General features: G+C 31.2%; 1 protein-coding gene across 3 annotated transcripts in view; it reads right to left on the bottom strand.

Annotated features, from left to right (window-relative positions):
• The window catches only part of LOC112210929 (probable histone-lysine N-methyltransferase set-23), a 179003-nt gene that overhangs the window by 14797 nt on the left and 145039 nt on the right, over positions 1-19167 (bottom strand). The window lies entirely within an intron of this gene.

Raw genomic sequence — 19167 nt, 5'->3', positions numbered from 1 at the left:
CGTTTACTTCTTCTAACTTAAAAATATCGATATTTAATACATCTTTCATGTATGAAACTCTATTGTCTGACAATATTTAGTATTAGATATTTAATATTAGAATAAATATTACAAAATAAAAATGTTACACATATTAAAATAAAAATATTGGATATTATGTATTTATTGGATAGTGCACTATTGTACTCTGTAATCAAAAACTATATAAATGAAGCATTTATTTTATATTTACTTAATATACATTTTAATATTTTAATTTTTTACTTCATTCTTCAAAAATAACTTATATACCATATATACCACTTATGCTGTGTATACAAATATAGGTTGTAGCTACAATTGTTTGGGGTTATAGATTTAAAATTCTTAATTGACGAAGTACATCTTATCTCTTCATTAAAAATACATCTAATTCTCCTATATTTTTTTATCTATTAAGGTCCTGGTTTTCCCAGTGGTATTGTTCTGAGGTTTGACATTTAAATCTTGATCTAATCTTTGGATATAAATCCGAAGATTCCCCTGATTTTATTGGGTCAATATGGGTAGAATGTTTCCTCTGGTCTCCTTTAAGGGATTTAAATGTATAAAATAGTAGTCACTTACAAACGTTTAAATTTTATTGAAACTTCAACACTCTAAATTTTGCTACTTTCTGGAGGAAAAAAAAATTCAATTAAAAAAATATTTGGTATTTAGGGAAAAACTTCGTAATCAATTACTGGCTTAAAACAAACAAGATTTTCTCCATGGTAGAGCGAAGAGTTTATTCACGCAAATAATTAGATCTTACAAGAAGTCTTGAATCAGCCATACCAACAAGAGAAGACCAATTATACTGTTAAAAGTGTAACGACCCCGCTATATCCAGGTTTATACTGTAACTACTTAATGCCGCGCGAACCACTCTGGGCCGATATGATGCGACCTACCAGCAAAGACGTGAACAACAACTATGTATCATACAAACGTTTATTTTGATGTATGTACCGTATCTTGTGAATAATTTAATTGTAAAAATGTAATAAGCATCTCATATATTGCAATATTCATCAATTTATTATTTTAATCCATAAAGATTGCAATATAAGCTTCTGATCCTTCAATAGCCTAATGAGATGACTAAACGAAACTCAAGAAACCAAAGTTTGAATACCCCCTTCAGGGATTCTCGTCCTATGGTGGCAGTAAGTAATATACATCAGTAGATCAGTTTATTCTATCACTTTTTTTTGGAGAGATCAAAATGTTTTGTTAGTTACTCTTAGTCCAAGAGCCCATGAAAAATAATTGACATTATCTTATGAAGAATTTGACAGCACCTTTTTGGATCATTATTGCATTGGCAATAAAGCAATGAGAGTCTACCAGTCAGATCTCACCTTTCAAATACTTATACTCATTCATACACTTATAACGAGTGTATTGGTCGATGTACGACATGTCACAATCTCACGAGAGGAGATCATAACACAAAAAATATTAGAAGGCAATTCTTCCCGGCAAACTCATCCCGCTAACCACCCCCAGGAAGTGACGATCCTAAATCACTTCTGAAATATTTACTTAAAACAGGAAGAGGACAACTATAAATAAATTTATTTTGGCAAATATCATGAACATCACTTCTGGCAGACTCTCATTTCTTATTGGCAATTCAATAAAGATTAAAAAAAAGTTCTATCGAAGTTTTCATTGTATAATGTCCATATTTTTCAAGAACTCTCGGACTCTCTGCCTTCTCAGGACTTCTACTCCCACTGAAGCTTCTGTCCTTTCGTTAGGGCATACATCAAATACCTGTAGGACTGGCTTCCCCTTCACGACCTTAAGCGCATACCTTACGGAGTGGAATTTCCATCCTGAAAGGACCTACAACGAATACGTGTAGGACTTACCATCACCTTCACGGCCATAAGCCTTACCTTACGGAGTGAATTTTTCATCCTGCAAGGATTTGCGTTGAATACCCGTAAAACCTGCTAATCATCCTGTCGATTTATCTTCTAACCAGCTACACATGGACATACATTTTCGAGGCCTTCTAATATAGAGTACCTCACATCTTCGATTGGAGTCAGAACTAATAATTATACACATCCACTTTGACAAAAGTTTGTAGTTCTTCTTGTAAATTCATCTAGTTGTCAACGGACCCAAAATAAGAAAAGAACTTTTTTGATGAAGTACATTATGAATTCGAAAGGTGTCAGAAGTTTATGATTTAATGATTTATCGTAGGATATAATTCTAATATGTCAGTAATCATTTGACATATTATAGTCAATAGCGTAGCCGAAAGAAGATGCCCAAAAATTCAGCAATATAAGCTTCACTTACTGCTGATATTCTGTCACAAAAAATTGTCTGTTATGATTCATTCTACAATTTAGGTGCAATTTCAGAGCTCTTTTATGGATGATCAACAATCTGAATGTGACTGATTTTATTTGTCTGTTATTATCCTCCTTGGAGATAACGTTTCTTTCTCATTTAGGGCTTCTAATCGTTAATTGTGATCTAGTTATAAAAACCGTTGATGTAATGAATCTCTACTAGCCTGTTTTGGCATTTTTCCTCGTAATTTTATTTTTCTATGAAGTCATGGTAGTAGTTTACCCAATTATGTTATTTCATCAATATAAAAACGTAGTACTAAAAGCTTCTTTTAGTTTCATTAGTAAAACTAATCACATATGATGTTTGTTTATATGAGGTGTTCAAAACAATATTTGTATACAACATTGGATATTATGTTCTATGTTGGATTTTATTATTATAATAGATGTGATAATAGTGAAAAAGTGAAAATGCTTCAAGTATTTTTAAGAAGGATACATTTTTTTGTTATAGTTTCAAACTATGGTTTTTATTGAAAATCGTTTATGATAAAAAAGTTGAGACAGATCATTACTAAATAAATATTTTCTATTACAATTAATGCAGTATTTAGGCGCTATATTTCGTTTTATCACTCCTTAGTCGTATATTTTACTCCTTGGAATAAACATATTTTAAAAATCGATATCATGAAAACTATATTATCAAGGAGCATTCCTTGAAGGTAATAAAAATGAAAATAATCGACTTTGATAGCTAAATATCGCCAAATTTGAAGAGTGGTCCTTATTTAGAATTGGATAAAATTAACAAAATCTCAACTCAAGTTTTAAAATAATGGATAAAATTAACAAAACCTCACTCTGCCTCCACTGGCTTTCAATACCAATAACGGGGTTCAGAGAGAAGCTCTGTTTCCTTCACAAGTGAGGAACAAGCACGGTTCGGAGTTCACCAGGCTCAATGTAAATATTCTATCTAGGTATGAATGCATTTACTTAAGTTTTTGTTACTTTTTGTTTGTGTCTATTATCATTTAATTTATATCTCTGTAAATATTGTATGGATATGCTCTTTTATCTCTTTTACTAATGTCTACAAATATATGATAGAATGTAATACTACATTATAAAAAAAAAAATATGAAAATGGGACCAAAAAAAAAAAACAACTTTTGGTGCGGATAAGATAATTTACCATATTCGCAGAAAAAATAACAAAAACATTAAAGGAAATTAAATGGACTAACACATGACACATTTAAACAGTAAGGAGCGTTTGATAAAAATACGATCTTGAACTAAACAGTAACACAGATGATATTTCAAGGAGTGCATTTCAAATGATAAATCGACTGTCGGCAGCAGCTAGAGCCACTTGAAGCCAACATCCAAAGTTTTAAAGGTCATTTACCAAACCGACTTGTTACCTTGGTTGTTATACGAAATATATTTTTGATACATGCAATAAAAATAAGAACAACAAAAATTCAAAGACATTAAAAGTTTAATCAATATTTATCGCAATATTTCATATGAAGCCGTGAGAGTTCTATTGTCAATAATTTAAGAAAAACCTAACGCGTTTGTAAAATAAAAGTATGGAATTTTTTGTGTTGTTATTAAAACAATGAATAAGGTAGTAGAACAACTTGAACAATGTAATGTATATATTCATATTTCATCGTTCCTTTGCGTTATATGATTTTAAAATTGTATTTCCTTGATTATGTTATTCTACTTACACAATTAAACGTTTTATTTTCTGCTTTTTTCATCACTTTATTATTACTAATTTTCATACTATATAATTATATACTTGTATCATTCTGTTTATATTTTCTCTTTTTATTTTTTGTATTCATTGGTTGTTGTCTTGTTCTGTTCTTAGCCCTGATGAAGGCTAGAAACTCTGGCCGAAACGTTGCCACTATTAAATAAGTTCTCCAACTTGTTTGTGTTATTCTCCGTACCCCAACCATCTTCTCCTCATATATATTATCTAAGGTCAACTATCTTCTCATCATTAAAGAAAATAAAGATGTACAGTGAAGCGTAAGATTAAATGAGAATCACAAAAAGGTTTTAGACAATTAATGAAAACGGAAATTGTCTAAAACTAATAATATTAAAAAAATAATAATAAAGGTAATTGTTAGTTTCACTGTAGATCAGTATTTTCTTTAATTAACTAGTTCATTTTTATTGAAATTTTCACATATTTTAAATCATAATTAGCCACACATTAGTTCACTTTTTTCTCTAGTTCAATCTACTTTCTTACTTTTTTACTTAATTTTAGTGTTTGTATCTTTTGTTTTTGTTTGTATATTTCTTTTTGTTTGTATCTTTATTTTTGTTTTGTAAGTTTTTTCTTTGACCGCAATCAATCTTCCTTTAATCATTACACACGGTCAATTAGTGATCTTCCAATTTGTAATATTTCCATTTAATACGAAATCTTTATGTCCGAGAACTTAGTGGCGGGAGTCCTAGAGTACCTGGTTTGAATCGGTATAGTTTCGATTTAAAGCTAATATTCATTTTAACGAATGAAACGCCGGCATAAAATAAATAAATATGGTTTTGTTTATTTATGTTGTTCTTTGCTGACCGCACCCCCCGACAAACTTCTCCAAATATTCATTTTAATACTTCCCGAGGAATGGAACTTGACAGTCCTTCCAAACCCGACCTGCCTCTCTCTGGAACTCTGTCCCTTCTGCAAAATCCATTCTTTTCCTCTTCCAATCAAAATTAGTATTATATCGTACATATGCACATATTATCTGTTAAAGTTTCTAAATATTTGAACAATATTATTATTATATTCTAAATATTTGAAGTGTTTTATTTCTCCGAGTTTGGTTTTTCGATTATATTATTACTCCCTATATAACGATACTATCATTCATATGAAGTTCAAAGCTTGCCATGCTGACCTGGTCAACATGAAATGTATTCACACATTGTTCTGCGTCCTTTAATAACAAAACGTTCGAATATTTGAACATATTCTTTCCTTTATTTCCTCAATGTTTATTATTATATATGCTCAAATATTTCGAATTATAATTGATTATAACCATTCTTGGAAAAGTTATAGAAAGAAGAAACAATAGAACTATCTTTCATTTCATTTCCCAAGGGTATGGGGTATAAGGTATATTAGGTACGGGCGGTAAACTCCGGTAGGCGTTAGGTGTTGGGGGAATGGACTCAAATGCCCACTTGCTGGACTACTCCCCCTCACCGTTAAGGGACCTAATACCAATTTAAACAGACAAATTGAAGTTTATCTAAGTACTAATAGACCTGAGAAGGACAAAATAAGACCTTTCTGTTGTGCCTCGGATATTATTATTTAATTTTTATTAATTATATTACATTGTGTATTTTAATTTAGAATAACTTTAATAGTAGTACATATATTGTATACATTATCTGGATTTATTATGCCTTATTGGAATATTACCTTGCATTAAAAATATTAAAATAAAATCGGGTGACAGTAGTAGCGTGGTAACACGCCTCTCTGCCAACCCAAAGAAAGGTTGCGAGTTCGAGTCCCCGGCTCTATCCGGGATTTTTTCAAGCATATTAATAATTATATGCTTGAAAAAATCCCGGAGTTGTTGTAAATTGTACAAACTATACTCACTCACAGCCCCGGGTATTTGTGAGGCCCGTTAGCCAATGGGTGGCACTCACAAAAATAGGTGTGGGAGTGACGAACCCACCGTATGAAAACCACGTCATGAAACGCGCAATGTACTTAGGAATACATGGAGGCCTTGGACTTCCACGGTCTGTCGCGCCAGTAATAATAATAATAATTGAATAAAATCATTTAATGGTGTTGTAGTGTCTTATCATTTATATATTTAATCATTTAAATCCTATGTTATCTGTAACCTATATTTTGTCAATATTAACATACGATATAATTACTATTATATCATTGATTATATTGACAATATATTATTGATAGAAAGTGTTAACAATGTCTCTATATAAGGTTGACAAGAAATATAAAGTGCTTTAATGCTTTCTTATTTAATTATTTAGAATTATCTTCCTTGATACCGACATTGTCATCAGATAGTGTTAATATTCGTATTCATATTTCCTTTGATTCAAGGTTTTAAAGTTCATGAAATAAAAAAAACGATATTGAGATAATTCCTCCGAAAAATTCATGAATTTATTTCGGTGTATTCAAAGAAGAGAAAAGGAATCGTTTTAATACATACAGACACTAATTTTCCAATTGTTTCGGAAAACATAGTTGAATTTGCATAATTTTCATTAATGTAGGATCTCAGTGAATTACCTAAGAAGTATTAAGAGCAATCGGAGTTAGAATACTAAGTTCGTTCACTAGTTAAGTCATTTATCGAATTTAGGAGGCTTGGCGGGTTGTGACTGATTTATTAATTTCCTCAAGCATCGAGTTGATGGGCAAAGAGGGGTGACTTATTTGATTGCCCTTCCCTCTTACTCCCACCCAAAATTTGTCGCCTTGTTGACTTGGGGAAGTAAATATGTCCTTTTTTTCTATTTTTTAAAAGTATTTTTGGAAAAATAAATGACGTTCCTTGACAAGATTTGATATACTCATCAGTACCTTTCTTATTCCAATCAAAATCGCTTCAATTCATGAACATCTAGTGCGATACTCACATCACACAACTTTAAGTTACCATCCTAATTTGAGTTAAAATTCACCCTTAGTAGTTACGAAACAGCAACTTTTTTATATTCTCCATTATTAAAAAAAAAAAATTATTGAGGGATCTTATACCAAGGATATTATTACAATTTCTACTAAACCAAACTATAATATAATATAGGCTGAGCGCTTTGTGGTAAGCAAAATATGGTCGGTGGAACGTTTCGATTTGCTACTGGCCTTTAACAGCTAATTTACTGGGTTTAAGGTGTACACGTGCCACATTTAGTTGCCACATGGAAAATTCGCTCATGCCAAAGCTGTGAATTGGGTGGTACAGGTTGGCCTGAATTTGTAACCGACGCGGTCGAGTGTCGGTTTTTGGTCACAAATCAAAGGGAGTTTGTGCTATATCCAAACAAAAAAGTGATCAGTCTATTGTTTTATAAAAACCAACAGATTAATATTTGTGCTCTGTATTTTAATTAATTAACGAATTTCCCCAATCTTCGAAATGAATAATTAACTCTGGTTTGATATTGTATATTTTAAACTTCTCTCAACTAGGTGTAAATTCATTATTTCTAATCTTGTCAGTTAACTTTATCATCTTATTTTTCATTTAACATAATTTAAATGTACAGTTAAAAAACCTTATATATTTAGGTAGTCAAATAAATAGTATCTGATAAAAGTGCTAGAACATACGTTGAATTTATAGATTATCTGTTTTTATTTCTATGAATTTTCTATGAAACTACCACATATCTTGCCGATATTTACGTCTCCTTCATTTTGCCTATCTTTAATTTTTTAATTTTATGATAAACAGAGGATAAATACAGCAGGTAATAGCCGAAATAAGTCCGACATCCACCGTGTGTGTCTTTAAATTATAAGTCTTTGTAGTAATAAATGTTAATACTTTGATGGATACATTTTAATTAATTCATTGTGTGTGTTGGTTATGAATAATTAACTAGTTCTGGATCTAATTGAATATGTAAGATACCTATACCTCAAGGCCTCTACAATGCATGTTCATTAGGTTAGGGTTTTCTTTCTAGAGTTTCGCAAGAAGAAAACCACATTCTAGAGAACTGGCCTATAGTTGTTAAGGGGATGACAAGTCCTACCGGAATCAGCTGTAGTTCCCTAGACCTAAAAAGAAAAAGTTTAGGAAAAATAAGAGATATACATTTCCAAAAATAGGATTAGAGTCCACTGTGTTTATTGTTACCCACTGCCTCCTAAAGAGGAGGATTCCCTGAAGAGGAAATTCGCACTCGCGCTAATTTATCACTCTGGGGCTATTAAACGCTATTGAGAGATGTTAAGTGTAAGACGTTAGCTTTTTAGCTGTTAGTGGACCAGAAGATTGTATTGCCATCTTTATTAATTCAAATAATACATATTATATCTAAAAATATAATAAATGGTTCTAAACTAGTCAAGTTAGATTATTTACAAGTAACAATACACATATCACATATAGATGTCTGTAGTAGTTCATGTTGTGGCAGCTAGGTTTATCATGTCGGCTCGTGTATCGTTACAATTCAATATAGATTTCTTTTTTCCATTTAAAATTTTTTTTTATGTTTAAGCAACTGAATTAACTTCTTTTCTCTTTTTCCTCGTAATATTTTCTTTTCTTTTTCGTAGAGATTAATACATCGATACATTTTTTATGATAAGCAATATATACGTATCTAATTTTTGCTATTAAAGCTAGTATAAATCTAATACTTGTTAATTTATATCTTAAAAATTATATCTTAAAATTATATTTACAAACCATCATCTCCATCTCCTTTCAAAGATTAAAAATATCGATTAGAGTACTACCAATGGGTAGTTTCTCTACACGACTGTACACTCCATTATAAACTAAAATCAAATTGATTGTATGTATATGAATATACAATTGTAAATTGCAATAAATAAAATAATATCGAAATATTTTTTTAGATATTTTTATTGATGTATTAAACTACATTTTAGATCAATTCGAAAACTATCGATTGGAAATACATCGATAATTTTGTTCAATATATACGAACCTAGTTGAAGATCCTATTCATCTAGGATCACTTCAGCAATATAAATAAAGAACAATAAAAAATATAAGTGAAAGTGATAACAACTCGAATTCTGAAGGAGTAGGTCTTTATATTCTATATAAACATTGATATAAAGGAGATACACTTACTCAATGTGATTTTTAAAAAATTGCGTTCAATTTACTAGAATTCAATTAAAAAAATTGTCTTGTTAAATCTAATTCATATGTAATGTAATGAGGGGAATATGATAATAAATCAAAACTTGTTAAAATATAATTTTTGTGATCGCCACAGTTTGAAATAAATAACTTACAGGGAAAATAATTAATTGGTGAAAAGATTATTATTGGATTGTATGATGGATATTAAGTTCTGGATGAACGTGTTGGTATTTTTCAAATATCTCTAAAGAAGTTTTTTAAGCTTGGTTTACAGACCTTATATGAAGGGGGTCGACGGTTGGATCATTCTAGGTGTGGATGCCGGGAGCTGAATAGAGATCTCTCCACAGCATCCCCATCCTCCCGAACCCTATTCCACCCCAAAAGGATTTGGAATAAAAGAAGCTGAATACGCTTACTTACAGCTTGCCGGTATAAAGTCATATTTTGTCCACGGAATAAACTCTCTGTATAATGATATTTGCTCCTATACTTCAACAAATGTTCAATTTGTTTTGAAAAAATTCGACGATTTTTCCATAATTTTTATTATCAAAATCTTGTGCGGTACAAGCAAACAAAGGTAATTGCAATTACTAATTACAGTAAAATATAATTTGAATTACTTTGCTTCAGTAATTGTAAATTCAAGTATTACAATTACAGTGATTCATCAAGTTGTTGAAATTGCTAATCAGAATTGTAATTAAATTTTATAATCTCAAATTACATAAGTGGGGAAGTAATTGTAATTTTAATTGCTATTATTTTTTTTCTCCGTCACACAATCTAAGTCCCTCAGTTTTGTATGGATTGGCACACTCGTATTGAGATCGTCGTTATCGCTATTTGTATGATATTGGATAAAATAAATCTACAACATGTTTTACCTCACTGCGTATTATTTCTAAATAACCCTGTCATGTTGACCATCCAACCAGTTGGTAACCTAAGAAAAGATAAAGGCAGTTTGAAACTCTGTAAATTGAACAATCGTTTTGATTTTATATCAAGGTAAGCAATGCTATATCCTATTCTAGATAGAAAATTCAAATTAAACCAGAAACAGCTATTCTTATTTTTAAAACAATTCTCAGGCCACTGCTGATGTATGGCAACGAAGTTTAGGGAGGCATTCTTTACGAAAAGGAAAAAATTACTTTCTTTTCTAAATGAAGTCCTAAGAATTTCAGTGGTTGCTTCTTGGTTTATAAGAAATAGCCAATTGCATCGGGAATTACAAATGGAGTCATTAGAGGATTACATAAGAAAAAAGGTCCATGAAGTTGCACTCCCAGTTAACGACAGTTAAAGAAGCAGTGACCAGTGACCTACAACTTGCGATACCCAACTACAACCCGAAGACTGAAGCCCTGGCTGCTGCAGGGCATCCTGCTATAAGTTCTATATTTATCAGTTCTGTTATTGTCATTCTGAAATTTTATTTTATTTTTAATTTTTTTTCTCTTCACTTCTTTTTTTTTTTTTTTTTGGCCAAGACTCCTATTAGAGTCCTATACCGCCTAACCATGGTTGGGGGTCAAAGTTCTTCATTTTGTGGGACCGCCACACAACGAAAAAAGTCAACGTCCCAGGCCGGATTCGAACCGGCACCGTCAATAGACATCTAATTGGTAAGACTGTGTCTTAACCACTGAGCTACGGGCGGCCCTTCTTCACTTCTTAAATTAACTTTTTTCTTTTCCATTAGAAATCAATTCCTTATTTTGTTAAATTCATAAATGTCATTGTTTTTGTTATTAACATTACTTTTATCTTTTATTATGAAATATTATTTTCATCTATTCATTTTATCTTAATTTTTTTTTATTTACAACGTTGTAAATAGTTTTTATTTTAAAAAATATATGGATAAATGAGATAAGTTCAATACAATAAAGATATATAAAATAATAAAAATAAGATTCATAAATAAAAAATAGATATCCGAAATTTCCTTTCGCACTTAATTCTGCTTGAAATACGCAGGTACTTCATTTCTTTTCCCACTCTTTCGAATATTGTTGCGCTGTGATAAGAGTGCCTCTAGGGATCACGATCCAAGATTAAAACGATTGTTCAATTTACAGAGTTAAAGTGCCTTTATCCTTCTTAGCATGCTAGTATTTTCCGGCACCCCCTCTATACGGAATTATATGACTCTACCTATTGCATATCTCAAAAACACTATTTATTAATTACCAACGATTCTATATAGTAAAATATTCTATGGTATTGTTCTTTGTGTTGTTCTTTGTGTATACCTCCACCTATCTCAACAACCCCGTATTTATACGGTGTGTGTCAATAAACAATCTACAATAGATCATACTGGGAACATGAAATGACTATAACACCGAAGAATGAGAACACAACTTAAATATTGGTAACTGGGTCAGGTCTATTGGAAACCAAATAAGAAAAAAAAATTAACAATGGCTTACAGCTGAGTAACAGATAACAAACTGTTAATCGGATAGACTTGAAACTTTAATTTTAAGCCCACTTAGGGACTGAGATGTTACAAGAAATCTGTGGTTTCAAACTATTGAGGTTTAGTCGCATTTGATAACATTTAATTTAAGTTTGTTTTACTATTCTCTGATTGGAATATGAACTTATCATAAATTATTATTATTGCATGATTTCATGGAAATATAACCAACATTCTTGGATGATTTCATGGAAATATAACCAACATTCTTGGATGATTTCATGGAAATATAACCAACATTCTTGGATGATTTCATGGAAATATAAGCAACATTGCTGGATGATTTCATGGAAATATAATCAACATCCTCATTAAAATATTTATTTATTTTTTTTTAACTTTATTTGGAAATATTTTATTAATAAAGAATATTTTACTAAATTAAAAAAAAAAAAAGTATTTTTAGATTTATTTATATCTTAACGTTAAGACTTGCAATGGGCAGGGAATGTAGTGATAATGAACAATAAAATATTCTATAAAAGTATTTTGGATGATCTCTATGGTCGTGGTTCCCGAAGTGGGTGCCGCGGCACACTAGCGTATCCCCAGCATATGCCTTTGTCTCAATATATTACTAAACAAAATTTTTTGTTTTTTTTAATATTTATTTATTGCTATTTACAACTGTACATTATAACACATTTAGTAAATCTGATCTAAGTTAAATTGGAGTGTTACAGACGTGTAGAGAAACTACCCATTGGAAGCACTCTAAAAAATTAAAATTAAAACAGCAAGTAAACGGCGCATCCATTATTTACTTCGTTTTTTTTACTTCATGTTCGCAACGGGGCCGGTTAAACGCCTTAGTGGGTTGATCTTTATTTCATGTCAGTCCCATCATGAAATTTCAATGGTATATTAATTTTAATATTTTTTGTTTCTAATATTTTGAGATAGTAACATTCGCTTTTGGCATCCCTGGCATACGCTTGGGGCGCACTATTTGGGAGCCACTGACCTTTTGGATAACCCTCGCTCCACATATCCCAGAAATGATCAATAAAAATTCAACTCGAATCCTGGCTCTAGAAATAAGTAATTGAGCAAAAAAGATAGATGAATTTAAAACAGAAAATTATAGTGATATTATAGAAGACAGGCTCCTTTAATTATTAAGTATTAGACGATAACGTATTTTAATACAATACATATTAACTATTAAGTAAGAAATTTTAATTTGTCTACAATATTGGAGAAGTAATGATTATAAGGAACTCTATTATTCCGGGTTGTGGTGAAAAAAAAAAGTTTTAACTACTACTTAATGCTCAAAGTTTCGACCGACTCAGAAGGTCATCAGGGCTGTTGTGATTGGTCGAGGCGTACACTAATAAACCAAAATAAATTGAATTGAATAAAAACATTGAGCATTAATAAATTGTTGAAACTATTTTTTGTTTTTGTATGTGGTCAATTATCTAATACACATAATATAAAAACTAAGTCTTCATAGTTCCCTTTAAAAATATCGATATAAGTCTATTCCTGCCGATCCTGTGTCAAATATGATATATATTGATATAGGATAAATATTAATACAAGTATGAAATAAAGATAAGGGTCCCAATAAGGTACACATCTTACTCAGGCGATGTATCCTCTCCCTCCTCATTAAATTCATAGCGTCAACGCACCCTTTTGAATAATGTAACGGAGCACATTTCTTACTCATTTGGAAATATATCGCTTCTTAATCATACTATAATGTTTCTGCCATCTTAATTGTTGTTAGACAAGAATATTCTATTTATTATCATTCATGTATGACATCTAATATGGGACTGTTTATTAATAATAATTATTATACATTTTGTATTAGCTTTAAATAACCCAATTCTATGTAAGATTTATTCAAAAGAAAATATATTGTAAAAAAAAAAAAAAGCGATATTAGGTAAATGTTGAACATTTTCGTTTTGTAATTACCGTAGTATTAAAATTAATTATTAAATAAAATTGAAAATGATTATTCCAGACATAGTTCACAATCCCATCCCACAATTCATAATTATGAGCATTGGATTTAATGTCTGATTTTCGTTTTTTATTTATGAATCGCGTAAGTTGAACAAAATCGGAATGCTGGACAGCCAGTTATAATACTCCAACTTCTGTTGACCATTCTCATCCACAGTCGTAATTTTGTTCACAGCGTTTACCCCCTCCTCATCCATTGAAGGGTCAGTTATACACTTTATAGTCAATAGCCTTGAAAACCCATTTTTTCTAATCTATAGCTTGAAAGACTTTAGTCTGTATAGGTTAAGTGCGCTGTGCCACCGTTTTATTTTTCTTAAGCGGCCATTTTGTTTGTCTACAATGTGAGAAGTTTGTAGTGGCTAATTCCTAGCGTCTTTTCGGATTTTTATGCAACTTAAAGCATTTAAGGCTTTGCAGAAGCTGAGTTTTTCCGGGGCTCCATTCTGTTTTTTATATCTTTAAAACGTTAGTGCTCTGTAGGGCGCTGAGTATGCTAGACCGCCATTATGCGTAAATGCATAAAATATAAAGTAGTTGTGTAATCCTGTAAATATTTTTAATATTTAATGGCATTGATACATAACTTTCTAATCTTCTCTATCTTTTAATTCTTTCGATGAAAATAAGCAATGAACTTTGAACTTTTAATCTATAAAAGATAAATAAGGTGTTTTTTCCCTCTGATCCTAATTGAACATTCTATAATGGGCTTTGAACTTTTAGTCCTTAATATGTGTGAACTAATCAGACTAGAAATGAGGCCGTTTTTTCGTTTCATTCTTTCTAAGCGTTTTGGAATTAGATTCTCTATGTGAACCCTTTATTAGTAACTCAATCCATTTGAAATTCCAGAATCAAGTGCGCTTGAGAAGGACTGAGGTAACATAATACAATTCATTAACAAAAGAAACTTAATTTACCATAAATATGACCTATCAAGCTTCATTTTGAAATTCTTAAAACCAAAAAAAAAAAAGGGTTGTCAATCGAATATATATATATATATCAAAATTTGGAAAGAGGTATGTGACTGAGCATACCAGCCTTTGAACCGCCAAGATCGAAGGGTGAATTTCTGTTTTCTTTAATTAATCCAGTAAAATGATTATGAATCATTTACACTCATTACCACATTACTTTGTCTAATCAAGGACTTTATTTGAATGCAAAAGAGTTAATGGATGAGAAGGTTGTTTTTTTTAATATATCTTAACTAGTACAAATAGCTTTAATCTACTATTCATCTGTTATGTATTTTAAAAGCTAAATAATTTTATAAATATATTAGGAAATATGTAGAAATGGGCATAAAGACTGTCCGATCTCGGAAAGCGGCCAAGTTTTAAATATCAATACCTGAACGCGAAACACATTTGAACCATCAAAATAGAAAATTGATTGAGCTGTCCCTTTTAAGCTACATACTCACAAACGGGTTGGGTATCATCCAAACTAAACACATTAACCTCCCTTATAGGTGCGCCCAAGTCGGGTAAAAAGTGACTGACTTTCCTCCGACGATAGATATCAGTGGTTTGTCATCCTGAGCTCGGGATCTCGTAGCGGATCAAAGTTAATAACTCCCTCAGCGGCCCTAAAGCCCTCCCATGCCCTACTACTTCTATAAACCATTCTTCTCGTTTATAGGACTGTCTCTTGTATCTTCAGAACTGGTGACATAAAGAGACTGACAATGCAGCTCATCCAAGACCAACAAATCAAAGTATTTAACCCTTGGAAGCCAGGCTAAGAGATTTAAGACTCAATACCGCATACTGACAATTCGTCAGTTTCGAAACCAAAATTCTGTTTTTTCAAATAAAAGGCTCACGTAGATATGATGATACATTAAGAGATTAACTATGATTGTATTCTTATAATACAGCGTTAAAAAAAAAAAAATCGCAGGATTGTGTTCGACTGTGACAGAAAATGTATCCAGAAATATCCAGCAACTATTCAGTAGATATCTGAGCCCAATGGAGTGGAAGAAAGATTACAGTTGATATTTGATATTTGTACAAACGTCGGTAAAGAAACAATGCTTTCTTGATATGAACTAGTTGTTAAACTCGTGTGTAAAAAACTTAAGAAGCAGAATGTAGCTAAAAATTGCTGTATTAAAAATTAAATTCAACGACAAGAAAGAGAGTAATGGTACAAGTTTTTTTATCGCTATTAATCCCCTAGGTTTAATCCAAAGTCGAGGAAAGGTGTTAGAGAGGGACAAACCAAGAGCTACAATGACTTCAGACTGCCCGATGTCTTCAGAACAATAAAGCTGAGGAAGAAAAACTAAGATGGTCGGAAAGTGTGATATTTAAGGCCGGAGATGTTGATAGTATTTAGGGTGTTCTTGTATTCAATCTAATTTTCCAGTCAGTCACCCCATTCCCCCTTCCTGCGAGGTGGCAAGGCAGGGAAGGTTCCAAAAACCCTGTAAAAATTACCCTATAACTCCTTTCTTCTTTTTCAACCCCCCTCCCCTACTCTTTTTACGACTTCTGACGGTTTTTCTTATTATTTAACATTATCTTTTTGTTTTTAAATATTAACTGTTTAAATTTTTCTCTTCTATGGTTAATCAGCATGAGGAGACCCCCTCACATCCAGATATTTTAGCAGAATTCATATAGAACAGACATATCAAAACAACGAGATAAGTATTTCACTGTATACCTTATAAGTACCAATGGTAGAAAAGGTAATATTTAATTTGAATTATGTAACCATACGTAATGCTACCTACTAATTTAATGTTTTTCTGTTTTTTAGTGGGATCGAAAAAAAAAAATTGTATTTGGGGAGTCAAGAACTGGATGACGGCAGCACAGGACGAGGAAGATAGGAGAAAGCGGTTGGAAGAGGCCTAAAGCAGTTGTAAGGGTTGCAGAGCCGTAAAAAAATAAATAATAAATCCTAAAATACGTATTAAATAAATAAATAAATAAATAAATAAAGGTAGTAAACTTTTTTTTTTGTAAATAACTCAAAATTATAAAGTAGATATGACTATACTTTCTTGTACCATCTTCTTTAATCTAAACCAGCTTTCACATTTCATAATTTACAAACATTTGACAGACGCTTTAATACTAGTATGGAGCCAACTTTAGTTGTTTAATTACTCCGTTATATTATGCCTCTAAGAAAGAGGTAATCGAGGAGGAATTATGTTTACTTCTCCCAGGTCACATTTCCTCTAGGCGTGTCTTAGGAATTACATCGAAAATTCAGACCATTGCTATCCATCGTTAGGTGGTTCAAAGGGAAAAACGGAACTTGTTACGCCTAATATTAAGTAATACGAAATTAGACAAGGATCACAGCTATTATCTCTAGGCTATTCATACATTTTCTCCATTATTCATAACGTCCGGGATAAGGAAAATGCTTCGCCTGCAATTTCCGTCTCCGTTCCCGCGAGATAAAAAGAATATATATAAAAAGTAGGCCATTTCGGGAGCAATAATCCTTTTCATCCTTTAGGGGTCTATTCTCAATTTGCATTTTTAAATTTTTTTTCCACCAATCCTGTGATGGATGTACAGAGTTATGGAAAAGTAAAAGGCCTGCCAATTCTTGGTAAATGAATCGTAGTAGGTGATAAATTTATTTCTCACCCCCCTTCACTCCTTACTTAAATTTAAAATAAATAATATGTTAATAAATAAAATAAAGCCAAAAGATAGATTTATTTTTAATTTAGTTTTTTATTTTGTAATCATCTTTCAAGTTGACTCTTCCAGGCCTGAAAGGGTTAAACGTGTGCCTTGGAGAGTTGCATTGTCAGTCTCTTTATGTCACTAGTTCTGAAGATACAAGTGACAGTTTTATAAACGAGAAAAATGGTTTATTCGCGTTTTCTCATTTATTTTTTTTTCGAGAAATGTCTGAAGTTATTTTTTCTTCAGAAAATCAGCCTGCTAACAAAACTTCATGCGAAGCTTGGAAATGAAAAATGGGATAAATCCGAGTTTGGAAACATTTATATAATCCCCAAAATGTGCGTAATATAGGAATTTATACCCAGTTCAGGCACAAATTTAAATTTTAACATACAACATGATTGAATTTAACTTGGTATGTGGGCTTAAGCATGGAATTGAGAGTAATCCGGAACTCAATTCCATGCTTAATAATCGAATTAAGAATATATATTTTTTAATAATATCATGAAATATTATATTTTTATTAAATTTTATAGTGTTCCTGAATATAACATCTTTATCGTAAACTAAAATTATAGTGAAATAATCTTGCCTGTAATTATTAAAAAAAAAATCATATATAAATATTATATTTTTTTTACAAAATTTTCAAATTTGGATTTATACTGGTTTTGCATCTGCACACACCTGACGTTTAAAACGGAAATTATATATCATTTCACTAATTTATGGAATTGATTTTACTTCCTTAAGTTTCGGACTACCTTAATTTAAATAAATATTTAGTTTATGCAATTATCTGACATTGCAATATTTTCATACGTTTGTTAAGTTCAACAAATCACGCAATGACAAAATACACTGAATTTGAATTAAAAAAAAAGCTATTATGATAGTTGAATTGGAAATTGGATTTTGATTCTCTCCTCCAACCACCACTCTAATTTTATTTTTCTCTTGGATACTTGGATAACAAGCAATGTAATGTAAATAAAGCGGAATAGAAAATTCAGTGTCGCCAGGGTAATTTTCGGGGGACTTTTCTTGTGGTTAGAAATTAAGTTGGATCTTAATTACATTTGATAGCTTTGTTGATTATATTAACTCAACTTTTTCTTATCGTCCTTCTACCCTTTCCGTGGAGATGTTAATTATAAGCCTATGCGTCATTTAACGGTATGCATGCTTAATTTAGTAATGTCATTATAAAATGCAATATTAAACTATTGTCTACATAAAATAATAATAATATCAATAATGGTGGTTAATTAGTTATTGGTTATAGAATTAAAGAAAAAAATCGTCTAGTAGTGTAACCAAGTATCAGTGATATAGACAAAAATTAACATTTATCAAAAAATAAACAATAATTAATCTATTTCACTTAAACAGAATAGTGTAATAATGAATAAATTCTTTAGAGCAATATAAATACGTATCTACTAGGGATGCGACATCGATAAAAAACATCGATGTTCTAAAATCTCGTTGGTTACAATACATTACTCAAAATACATCGATGTTTTTTTTAACCATTTCTGTAACATAAAGACAGTTCTAAAGACTACGCATGCTCCGGCCAGTCAGAAGTGCTTTTTCAATCAACCAATAGGACATGAAATCCAAAAAACCTCAATGTTTTAAAATATAGTTGCTTACAATACATTACCCAAAAAACATCGATGTTTTTGAATATCCAATTGAAGAACATAAGCTCTGTTACAACGATCACGCATTCTACGGCCTGTCAGAAGTGGTTTTTGAAACTAAGAATCCGA

The sequence above is a fragment of the Halyomorpha halys genome, unplaced genomic scaffold, assembly GCF_000696795.3.
Source record: "Halyomorpha halys isolate HHAL.00 unplaced genomic scaffold, Hhal_1.1 Scaffold646.1, whole genome shotgun sequence".
Lineage (NCBI taxonomy): Eukaryota > Metazoa > Arthropoda > Insecta > Hemiptera > Pentatomidae > Halyomorpha > Halyomorpha halys.
Note: the sequence above shows the minus strand (reverse complement) of the source record. Positions and strands in the feature narration are given on the sequence as shown.